Raw genomic sequence first — 12,926 nt, 5'->3', positions numbered from 1 at the left:
GCTGCAGAGTACTATCTAAGTAATTACAGATAGACTTTAGTTACCTCTTAATATTTACATGTATATAGCATAATCCTGCAACTTAACGTTTCCACTGCATGAAATAAAAAGCTCAGTGTTTTATTGAATTATAAAGAACATATCAGTGTCTGCTGCTAGAAAGTGCAACGCTTCCTTATATTTGCACATTGTTAAATGTGCAAATATAAGAGCATTTTAGGTAATCATTAGGAAATCAACATCTCTTTTCTTTATTTTAACTAAGGCAAAAACACAATTCTCTGCAGCATGAGGAAGGATGCAGCACACTTTGGAGGGCACAACAAACACAGCCAGCAGGCCTGTAACCCAGTGCAGATGACCTGGTTCTGCTTGCACGCAACCATGAAATAACAACTGCTGTTTAGAGTTTGATGTTAGCTTGGGGAGCGTACTGTCCCTGCTCAAGCTAAGCAGGCAAACCTTACTGTCAGGATTTGCTTGGAAAAAAAAAATTGCAATCAGGTCATGTCCTAAAACAAAGCAGGTGCTGCATCTACTGGGTTATTCTCTAATTCTGGAGTCTGCTCATTGCAGGTCAGGACTGGTGGCACATATAACGATGTAACCCATATAGTCTTTTTTTTTTTTTTTTTTTTAAACACACTGGATGTTGAAAAGTTTCTATAATTTCTGATGACTGAACACATAGAGATGTCAGAAAATAAGCATCTGTGATGAAAAAGCACAATACAAAAATATGTGGAGCTTACTAAAATTTAATAGTTAACTATTTTGTTCGTAACAACCTACTAATGACATCTGTAAGGACTCAGAACAGCCACATATATGCATTTTATAATATAAATGTTTTTATATAGGTTGTAGAAACACATGGTGAAATGTGTGTGTTTGTGCACTTTTTTAAGCCACTTACAAAAGGACAATTTGAATAATTTGAATACTGTGTATTTATTATTTTTTAATAAACATTTTTTAAAGAATAAACATATTCCAAAGGCAATAATAAATCCACACAGCGGTTTGCATCTTTATAGTCATCCCGTGGATGATTTTTGAATGTAAAGTAACAGCAAGAAATTGTCACTACCGAAGGCACACAATGTCTCACTACCACTGCTAAATATTCTCCATATTTCCACTCACATTGTGGAAATGCACAGTATGCCCCCTCTTTCTTATGTGGTACTGCAGGTATGTTTACCTGCCTATGTTGCTTATGTGCCATCACAGATTGGGCATCTTTTAATTTAAGCCAGAAAACCAAAATAAATGCCTTTTTTTCTTCCCCGCTTCCTCACAAGATCATTGAGGACAGCTGTGATTGCTCCTAACTTGATTTAATATCAATTTTGAGAAATTACAAAAGCCATTTGGAAATACATCAGAATCTGTTAAGTGAATGATACTGCCACACATTTTAACACATAAAAATATGCAACAAATTTGAACTTGGGTTTAAAAATAACTTGGCATTGATCAGCAAAATCAAAGCATGGATAATAATATCCCCACCAAAAAATATATAAAATAAAATATTAACTACAGTTTAACTATTGTGTTATAACATTTTTTACTAGAACTAATATGCTAAAAAAAAATAAGACAAAAATTATAAGCATATTAAACCAAGTCTGCATAGATTTTATGGAGTAAACTGTAGCACAAAATGAGCCCCACTGTGCAGGCTGTGTGATGTTGGGGTAAGGCCTGATGCATGATACAAAAAAAAAAAAAAAAAAAATTAAAAGGGAGGGGAGACTGATAGAAAGGCAACGGTTACCAAGGCATCTCAGTTTGGTTAAAACTGATGCAACTACAACGTTTACTACTGCAGAGCACATAGCTCACAGCGACCCTGCACACACTTTCCTACAGACAGCACGTTCGCGTTTCGACCTGACTTCCAATTCGTTTCACTGACTGCCAAAAATAAAAGACCAACAACACCGACGCTTATTTGGGAGCTTTTAATGCTCACGCATGCCACACAGGTTTGAAATGAAATTAATATCTTGTTGTTGTTGTTTTTTTAATTAGTTAATTAACTAATTTTACTCCATAGGGTCACATATAGTTTGATCTTGAGTAAAATGAATGTGGTTGTCAGGACATTCTCACACAGGTACGGTTGATGTGGCCATGCTGCAGAGGAAGGCCTGCTTCAGATTTTTTTTTTGTCGGTTTAGACAGCAGCCTCGATCGAAGACGCACAGCACAGACCGCATTTCGATGTCGCCTTACATCTAGTTTTGTTGTTGTTGTTGTTGTTGTGGCACTTGTTCCCATAGGCTCCGTGTGCAGAACGCTGCGCACGCAAAGGGCGTTTCGATGCGGCAGTTTCTCTGTGTTTTGACGTTAAAGAACGGCAGTCACGGCGATTATGCGACTCCCTTACTTCACGCAGATCGGTTTATATTTCTGTTGTACTCTCTTTTGTTCTTCTCGAGTCCAGAACAACGTGTCGGTGTGCGACAGAAATCCCTATCCGGACGTGTTGATCGCAAATCCAGCAGAAGTGCGAAACAAACAGGTTCGGTTCGATAAGAAGTCCAAATCCTGCTGTCCGTGAGTTCCCATCCGCCTTCTGCGCGGAGTCCCAACTTCTACCATTAGCCCACAACTTTTACAAACTTCCACCTCTGTCCAAATGATGGAATTTGCAACTGCAGCCACAAGTTATTTCTTTCTGTTTCCTCCCTACTTCTTTCCCACCCTTGACGCCCCCCCCTTCCTCTCAACCCCCTTTTTTTCTCAAAAGAGAGGCCCACCGGCTGCCTCTTGATTAATAAATGTTTAGGCTATGTGTTTTGAAGTGAGGGACAAAAGGGGTTGGCCTGTGACCCCTAGGAGCCCCGACCTTGCGCAGGTTCATTGTGAGGCGCTGGGAAAGGGGCTTTGGGACGGAGACCCCGGGCCACTGACCCACACACATCCCAGAGCCCTGCCATTCATGTGCGCACCGCTGCATGTCGCCCCGCAGCTTCCATTGATTCAGCGGGAACAATAGCCTTACACCCCTCTACCTCCTCCCTCTGCCAGAGAAAAAGCAGCTTTCAAACTTCCCTATATGTCGCCTGATGCAAGCCTGAACAGAATTTCTCCTCTAACGCTTTAAATGAAGAAGAAAAATGTTGACAAAACGTTAACGCTCTCAGTGGTATGTTCACCCGAGTTGCATCACAACTTGGGTGAACGTTGCATCATTGCACTGACTGGATTCTTGCAGCCGTCAAAGGCCAACACTGTAACAGAGTGAAACAATGAAACGGTAACGGAGGGAAACTGTGAGACAGAGGATGGATGCTCGGAGGAGGACGAGATGACAGAAAGGAAAGAACTCGAAGAAACAGCGCGTGAATAACACCTGTGGGGTGATTTTAACGCTGGAGTCAGATATACGTTAATAAGTTGGAGGTAAAGCGGGCATTATTGCGCCTGGGCCACAGGGTTAGCAAGGTTACTCTAATGACATCATCCGTTTCGATTGGATCTTTGCCTGGAAGTCAATCACGGCAGGGAGTGAAGGGGACACAAACGAGCAGTGCAGGACTGCCACTTGCTTCAATCAATTACTGCTCCAATTTTGAATGCACAAGCAAGACTCCCTAAAAGGAAGCTACGCCTTTGCATGTCAGAAGTTACGTGTGGTAAAGGAAGAGGCCGTAAGAAAAGGAAAGAAATACAAGAAAGAAAGAAAATGCGTGTAAAGAAAACGCTTAACTTTATTTACAGGCCTTTAACAGCAAAACAAGTTTTATGGGTCTATTTACAGAGACAACAGCCCCCCCCCCCCCCCCCCCCCCCCCAGCTTAAAATATTCCTCATTTAATCTATGCAGAGACAACACACAATTGAACTAACAGCCTATAGAAATTGAGTTGCAAAACCGGTGGCCTGATGCGTGAAACTGAAATGAACCTCTCAAGACAAATGGCGTTAAACATGATTAATTGTGGCCGGCAAGAAGGCGACCAGACTACACAGTCCTACCGTCAGGCTTCACCATATTATAGAGCAGTTATTCCCACGTATAGACCACATAAACTACAACATGCTGCTAAAATCCCCACTGAAACGCAGTCTGACGTGTATAATAATGATAATAATAATAATAATGATAATGAGCAAATCAGATAAATGATCGCTTTAAATCACTGGATATATAGAACTTCCAGAACGCGCATATTTGAGTGTCTGCGAGCGAGCGCGCATTTGTATGGATAAACGCGTGTTGTGCGCGGGCATGTGAGAGGAGAGAGAGAGAGAGAGAGAGAGAGAGAGAGAGAGAGAGAGATTTTACTCATTGTAATGCACAGAGCGACCTGCCCTCTTTTTGAAAAAAAAAAAAGCGAGAAAGCGCAGCCATGCTTTGCAGAGGCTACAGCGTCGCTCTCATTGGTAGCGTCAGCTTCTCGCCACACGGAGTCTTTGCTCGTTCGCTGCTACACGCCGAGAGAAACCGGGAATACACAGCGACTGCCTAGAGCTGCGGTGAAGTAATAACGCTCAGATGAAGTGAAAGAAACAGCAGGGCACGGATAAATACGAGCAGAGCGCACGGTGTGCTTGGGATCCACCATATGGCGTGGACCATTTCCACGGTGAGTATTTTCCGCCGGCGTTTGCTTTATAATCAAGCCTTTGAGCAATTATTGATGAGCTGATTTGCGTCTTTTTGCTCCCGCCGTTGGTAACGCGTGCGTTTTAAGAGAATAAAACGGATGGCGATCGTTCTCCGTGCAGATAACGGGTCCCTGTGTACGCTGCACTTGCCATTGTTATTGCGGGCTTCAGGGAAAAATCCACTACTAGTTTAAAAAAAAGGATGAGTAAAGACGTTAGAAAAAGCCGAGCAGGCTTAACGAGCGGGATTTGTTTTTATGGTTTCATGATTGTTCAGAAGGGGGAAGAGGACGGAGGATATCTGAGCCTCATCGTTTGTTCGTTGCACGGCGCGTGAGGACAATAGGGGTCATTTTCTTCTGGGAGGCGAGAGAGGGAGAGGGAGAGAGAGAAGAACTGGTGAAATATGGTGATTTGCTGACAAGTCGCGATGGAGCTCCAAACAGGGGTCGACGCGAGAGTCGGACTGTTTTCAGGGGATAGGGACGTTTCCGTCTAAAATGGCGATTCCCTTTGTTTCTGTATCCCTCTCCTCTGTGTTCCAGCGAGTGGGTGATGCATTGCAATTAGTCTACAATCTACGAGCCTGCGCCTTCTCTTTCCCACTCCACGGTGCTTTTTGTGTGTGCGCGCGCTCTTTAACTGTAAAACAGGAGCCGTAATTTTTTTTTTTTTTAAACGCTGAGCTCAGGAGATCCTCACAGTTGTGGGCAGGTGTCCGATGCGACTCTTACTCATAAACAGCAGTGACTTGGGTTGAATTTAAGCTGCTTTCGCTCTAGTTTACAAGATATGCAAATCACCGTGTGCTCCGTGAAGTCTGCATCGCTGCAGATTTCACCGGGTTATAGCTGAATTGCACAGATTCTAGGATCTCTGTCAGTTTCCCACTCAGTTGAGGCATTCGACAGGAGAGGAATTCGCATTTATGCACGTCTGAGCCACTTTCCCGTTACATTCAGCGTGCGCGTTATATAATCTGGCCATAGCACGCATAATGCACCTTGCAGTTTAGTGAACGTCACTGATTAAAAATAATAATAATATTTTGAGGGAGTAAAAATCAGCTGCAGCTCATCACCAGAAGCTAAATGCAGCACTTGTCAAACTCACGTCAAGCGGCGCGATCAGAATGACACAAGCATCTCTCCATCGTTACTGTGTGCAGGGAGTGCGTGTGCGCATGCCCACGTGAGTGTGGGTCTATGTGTGAGTGTAGGTACACGTGTGTTCTCTCTTCTTTTCTTTTCTTTTTTTTTTGAATAGTGCAATGTTGCATAACTGATCACAGCCAATGCCAGATTTGGGGCTTCACAATTTGCTAGACCATTGTTGGCATTTCCTCTGCCAGCACGCGCACATCCGCATGCACGCACCAACGCAAACACACACACCAACCAGCAGCAGAACTATTAACACATGTCGGCGATAAACGTTAATTCTCGGATTGGGAAGTCGTCAATTTCCCTCCTAGTTTCAAGGACACGGGGCAGCGATGAGGAGGACGCTGGGTAATATAGAGGAACATCTGTTTGCCTGGTGACGTCAGCACCCCCCCCCCCCCCCCCCTTTCATCCCAATCCTCTTGTGCTGAAGGCAGATGCCTCATTTGTTTGGCTGGAGCACCATTAATCCCAAAGTCAGAGGAAAAGACCGGACGGAGAGAGATCAGTCCCATTTAGGTGGTGCCCGCGCCGGGATCAGCTCGGTCTCGATGTCCCGGTGCGTTTGCTACGGATGCACGCGCGCGCACAGTGCGCACCGATGCGCTCAGGACACCGGCAGTTTCTCGGGGTTCTTCGGCTGCCCGGTTTGCGATTTGCGGCAATTTTAACCTGTGACCCGCAAAGAGAGGCTGCAGGCGTTTGTGTGTGCGTGTGTGCGTGTATCTATAGATGATGTGAGGAGGGCGTTATGAGGCTATAGGAAAATCAATATTTTGCACGCGGACCTTTTTCCTCCTTTTTTGGACGCCGAGTGATGTTTCTGAACAGGTCAATGTGGAATATGAGAATTTGTCATTTGCAATTCAATATGACGCATTTGTGTTTTCTTTTTCCTTAGGTGCACTATGGGATAATGGAGGATTTTTTTTAATGCCTTCCTCGGTTTTGGACAAAAAGCAGTCGACGGACACGGATCAAGTCATTTTTGACTGCTAAAGCGGTCTGGGACGTATAATCACTTTGCCTCCAAACTGGCTGTTCTGCGTTAAAGTCCTGTAACTTAACCTCTTTTTTTTCTCCAGCTGAATGTTTTTCCCCCGCTCACACATACACTCTAAGGTAGGCCTGTACAATCACCGGGAGAGGATCTGATCTCTTTTGATGCATACGGGATGCTTTGGATTTAAAAAAAAAAATCTTTACATTTTTGGCCAAACTTGACATCCCAAAAACATCTTTAGTTACACGTCAGAGGCCTCGGAGGCTGCAGAAATAAAGACTGATTATTATTTGTCGTAACAGGTTTTACGCAAAGGTTTGGAGGTGTCTGCCCTTTTCCCACAGTAGAGTGGATGCAGCTGGTGGACGGACACACACACACGCGCAAACACACACAGATGAGCGGGTTGTGTCTCTCCGTGTTCACAGCGGACCTTGATTTAATGTCTTACAATTAAGGCACGCGGTGAATGCCAAGAGATGATCTTCCTATCTTCTCCGATCTGCACACCCCAGAAATCAAAAGTTTAAAGTTGCAGATTTATTTTTTTAAGAAAAAAAAAAGATAGATAGCCTATAATGTTATTAAAACTATACTGGTGGCGTTCTCACACTGAACTTTTGCTCTTGTGTTTCAAACTGTAATTCGTGTGCCGTCATTCGTGTGCTGTCTCTTTTCCTCCTGCATTTAACAATAAACAAAATACAATATTTGAAAGCTCTTTATTTATATGAACATATTTGCTCCAGTGTGTGTGTGTGTGTGTGTGTGTGTGTGTCGGTGGGAGCTGTCCATCCTCACATAGGCTACCCGGAGCGCTGTCCACCCTCTGTGGTGCTGAAATCTGCGCGCCACCGATCAGCCTTTTGTTTCACTTGCCCGCCGGTGGAAAAGCGGAAATGGCTCAACTTCTTCTCTGTAGTGCAGGAATGCAGTCCGGACTCCTCGACGTAGAAACGCAAGCAACTGCGTTAGAAGAAATTTCGACATTCTTGCATTTTGCAGGCACCTCAAATGTTCTTTATGTACATATATTTACTTATTAATTTATTCTAAGTGTGGAAATTCGTGAAAATCTGCAAATGGAGTGACGGCTGGCATTACCGTTGAGCTCATTCGGTTCTAAAAATAGCATAAAAACATCCCCACACATTTTTACTTCTAATCATCGTCGCACGAATTTATCAGCGACCCATTTCCCCCCTAAAACTTGCTTAGAGGAAAAAAAAATATTTTGTACAAATGACAATTATCACAGTAAAGAGGTTCTAACCCCCTCCCCCCACAAAAACCATATAGAGCCTCGCGTGACAAGGATAATAAACCATGATTTATTGGATCTGCATATTAATTTCCATAAGTACGCGTGGTGCCTTTGCGGAATGTAAATGAGGAGGACGACCGTGGAGCTTGTGGCTTAAACACTCGCATGGACTTTAAACGAATATCAGGTTTTTAAAATGTGCTTCACCAAAATCATTGGCTCAAGCAGATGAATGCAGACCACTAACTGTGAGAGTCTTGTGGCATTTCCGCTGGATGAAATAACATCCTTCGATCTTAGTGTGTCGCCTGGTGGCGTCCGCACGCAATATCAAACCGTAATGGAGACTCTCTCTTCCGGACAGTTATAGATCAGTGGGGCTTCATTTAGTACGACTCATGTTAGAGTATTTATTTATTTATCTGGACGCATTTCTGTTTTTCATTCAGATGATTGGCTCCATGTTGCACACACCGACAGAAAATAATCAGATCTTAATTAATGACATGAGTCTGTGCGCTTCATGTAGATAGAAGGATAAGCGGGGCCTGGCTAAAGTGGGGAGGGGAGCACATAAAAGTCATTTCACCAAATCATCAGTTTATTTCCTTTAAGTCTTCCAGAGAAACATATCTGGATCAGCGTAAGCATAAACTGAATCTCTAAGTACAGTCAACGGATTCCACAGTGCGCATGATCGGTTGCCGTAGTGTTTAAAATCAGCTGAGTGGTTAAGGAGGGGGACTGACAGTTTAAGAAGTCCGCTCTAACATCCACCTGCTCGGGTGGTTAATATCATTACAAATGAAACTACAACTCGGTCGCCTCATGAATTAAAAAAGAGCAGTCTGCCTGCCGTGTCATGTATTTGGTACACTGGTGGGTCTCAGTGCAGGGAACCACATTACAAAATTGAAATTTCATATCTGAACTCAGCAGCCCTGGAGTCTGGTTTCTACTGATAACCAAAATCTTCAAAGTTGAATGAAATCCATGAGGCTGCCATAAAGCATGTTCATCATGCTCCTGCTTTGCCTTCAGCTCCTCCTGCACGGGCTGCTCAGGACGTCAGAAGAACTCTGCTGCCCTCTTGTGGCAGAAATTGATAAATGCTGTTAAACAGCACATACAAGATTTAGTAAAGAGCAAATTCTTAAAGATCCCCTGAAGGCATGTTTATAAACAGGCTCTCTTTTGAGTGATATTTTTTTGGGGTGATATCGGTTTTTTTTTGTTTTTGTTTTTTTTTTAAATTATTTCCATAAAAAGCTCAGCGTGGTTGGAAAGCTTGAAAATGGCACTACGAGCTCTTCCATTATTGAAATAATGGAGAAATAGATCAGTGTTGTTTGGCTTGTAACAAACAGGAATTCCAGCAATACAAGGGTCAATGTAAAGAAATAAGAACACATTAAAAAAAAGATAAAACACCACAGATTAAAATTTTTTTTAAAAAAAGAGTGAATAAAATAAAAATAAACATGTCGATCAATGCCTCATCAAACAAGTTTTGTTCTAAAACAAAACAAACAAACAAAAACCTAAGGATTTTTCCTCCATGTTTTTTTCTATCCATCCATTCTCTTTTGCTTATCCAATTCATGGTTGTGGGCTGGGCAGGTGGGTGGGGGATCCCATCCTAGTTACCATAGGACAAAAGTAAAACCTGGAAATGTCGCAGCAACACAGAGAGACAAATAACCATTCACACTCACACTGGACTGTGGGAAATACTCAAAGAGAACTCACACAATCACAGGGAGAACATGCAAACTCCACACATGAAGGTGGAAGGTGGAGACGAACCAGAACCTTCTTGCTGTACGGCAACCGTTTAGTTAACTAAAATGTTCCTTCACACATGTAGTTTTAGTTTTCAGTTTATATTTAGTTAACTACAATAACCTTTGTTTTTAGTCAACTATAATAACCTTGCTCCAGAGCAAGCTGCATGTGTTAAATTCTGAAACATGCATCATTCTGCAGTGAAGCTTCCATGAAGAGTCACCAATACACCTTTTTAAATGAGGACAGAGGAGAAAACAGATGATATTATGAGTGTTGGTAAATTGCATTTAGAAAAACGTGATTTCAGGAGATAAAAGCAAAAAAAAAAAAAAAAAAAAAAATCATTTATGAGCATTTTGTTAATGTATTTGTTTGTCTGTTTTTAAAAGCAACAATTCAAATTATATTTAATGGAGTCAAAGTGTGTCAATGGCAGAACATAAAAAACTAGATATACTTCTATAAATAATGTGTCTGACCTGGATTATAAAACGTGGATTTATGTCTGGAATAGTTCCAAGTGTTGCAGTCCTACAACAAGCTCCAAATGCACAGTTTTGTCTGAGAAACAGTCCAAGTCTCAAAGATATTTTACAATAATATAAGGCAAAAATGATCATTACTACATTGGAAAGGCTCCCCCTTCTTCTTAACAACTCTGCTTGAAAAATGAGTCAGTTTAATCCGTCTATGTGTTTTTGTTTTTACTTTTCAGCATCTAAACTTCTCTTTTGTCCCAGCAGAAATCCTTTTCTTCGACAGTTTTGCCTTCATGGTCTCCTCATTACCAAAGTGCTGACGTACTGTGACTGTAATGGCTGTGCCACCGTCCTCACCCATCTTATCTCATTAGCCGGACCTGATTGGCCATGAAGGTGTTCTCTTGCCATCTCAGAATAAAGTGACTGTCTTTGCCACTTCTTAGATCATAACTCCCCAACTATTCCCCCCCCCCCCCCCCCCCCCCCCCCCCCCCCAAGAGAGACATAAGCAAATTAAAATATGTTCGGAAAGAGCTAAAACGTTGACCTTGAACGTGTGGAACAATTTCAGCGCTTGTGGTGCTGTTGCAAAGAGAGGATTCTGACTTTAATTACCAGTTTGTATAATTCTTTACAGTAACTAAAGGGAGATTTAGTAGTACTTATATGAAAGATATGAACATAACAAAGGCCAAACGATGTCATTTTTAGAGAACAAAACACATCTTAACATTAAAATTAGAGTCTACTTTAAACATGGAGACTGATATTTCATTCTTTTACTATAAATGTTTCTAACTCTGAGGATCTAGCTACAAATCCCAGTAAATTTATCAATAATACTTTGTAATGAATCATTTTACATCTGACCAGATACTGTCAACACAGTATCTGTTAACTCAGAACTTGCTAAGATGCTTTTCAGACTGTTTTTGAAGTCATGACTGCAAATGGATTTTACAGACTAGCTAAGAAATAAAACAGGGAAGAATGGCATCGCAACTATTTAAATTAAAATATCTCAAATGTTTCTACTCTCTGACTCCATTTCTCTCCATGTCACAAATGGAAAAACATGATTTCAAAACAAGACGACTTTCTGGAATATCTTCAGTGGGTGACTCACTGAACAGACTTTTCCACTGATATTTAGCTGCCAAGAAACCAAACCAGAGGGCGAAAAGAATTAAGGCACATTCACTGCGGTTTGAAAGCAGTGGTCAGCTCTAATCACTGCTAAAGGTACCTTTAATGTGTGCAGCAGACATGCCATGGTAAATAACCATGGTTACTTGGATAGAAGAAGGGGGAAGAGTGTGTCCTTTAAGGCGTTGAAACGAGCGCCTACGAATGAGTTCTTGTGGAGAGTAATTGCAGAAATTACTGTTAGCAGCTGAAATGTCTGTGAGAAGGCTGCATGCTGCATTGTGAGCTTCTCTGAGCTACAATGAACTTAAGTTTCACCTGTGGAGTTTAGGCCTGTACCCTCTGCAATGAAACCTAGCTCAGATATAAACTATGGAGCTCTACGCTGAGCTCCAGCCCACCATAACCCTGCAGTTACCTCTTTTAAACCACATTACTCACCAAAGTGCAATTTAAGATCAAACTTTCAATGGGCTGGAAGTCATGCAAAGCAGTGAATTTGATTAGACCCTTCCTCAGAGTCAGTTAATATCTTCCAAACATGTTGACAAAGGTTCACAGGATCAGTTATTCTCTCTAAACATAAGTCTCAGACCCAATCAGAAGTAATGTTGCCTAGCAACTATTAACAGATTACAGACATCTTAGTATAAATTGTTTCTAAATGGTAAACAATTAATCTTCACTTGCAAAAAAACAAGCATTGAAGCACCTTTTTAAACTTTTTAAAAGTTTAAAAGTTATATCTAGTATGTTTCTTTAACAGTGTGCATCTCCTTGTTTCTTTTGAGTGTTTATAATCAAGCCCATAATTTATTTTGGTTGCTTCGGTGCTTAAAAGGAACGTTCTTTATCTCATTATTTCACCACTATAAAACCTTAACCCTGCACTACAATCTGAAGTCTTGAAATACAGATTCAAATGTTAAAAATCAGGATTTTTTAAAGCAAGAAATCACGTGATTTAAATGCTAAAGGAGGTCGTGGGCTCTATCTGAATAAAACCTATGACGTTTGACTTTCCAGTATGGTTGTACTGCACTATACCATCCACAAGATGGCAGTATGAGCACAGGTAAAGCTTGGCAAGCCCGCAGATCTATCATGGGAAATCTGACACAACGTGAGATAAACGCTACAACAGTGAAATGAAAAGGTTCGTGTTGTTCTGGAGTACAATTGTAATCCAGAATTGTACTTATTGTGATAAAACTAAACTTAAGTGGGCGAACAATCGAAAAAGCAACAAAAATTATTGAATTAAAACATTATGCCAATATCTTTTCATTTGAATAAAGCAGTAAGAGATCAGCGAAATTATCTCCTCTCTGAGCTAAAACAGCTTTAAGATTATAGACGTTGGTTAATTTGCGACTCTTGAAAAGGATACAAACTGATGTCTCGTAACCAAATCAGTGAAGCGGGCTATTTTATGATCGGGGGGGATCTTTGCA

At 41.6% G+C, this 12,926-nt stretch overlaps 1 protein-coding gene and 1 long non-coding RNA gene across 2 annotated transcripts in view; one reads left to right on the top strand and one right to left on the bottom strand.

Annotated features, from left to right (window-relative positions):
• The window catches only part of LOC147321965 (uncharacterized), a 116,281-nt gene that overhangs the window by 47,881 nt on the left and 55,474 nt on the right, over positions 1 to 12,926 (bottom strand). The window lies entirely within an intron of this gene.
• On the top strand, positions 4,189 to 7,502 carry LOC147321967 (uncharacterized). Its single transcript, XR_015131041.1, has 2 exons — positions 4,189 to 4,604; positions 6,691 to 7,502. It is a non-coding gene; the product is annotated as an uncharacterized LOC147321967 (long non-coding RNA).

This window comes from Aulonocara sp. 'chitande type north' Nkhata Bay, linkage group LG9 (assembly GCF_057382095.1).
Source record: "Aulonocara sp. 'chitande type north' Nkhata Bay isolate Kocher_YH1m ecotype deep benthic linkage group LG9, A_spYH_male_GT1.1, whole genome shotgun sequence".
NCBI classification, from domain to species: Eukaryota; Metazoa; Chordata; class Actinopteri; order Cichliformes; family Cichlidae; genus Aulonocara; species Aulonocara sp. 'chitande type north' Nkhata Bay.
This window is presented reverse-complemented; position numbering and strand designations above follow the sequence as displayed.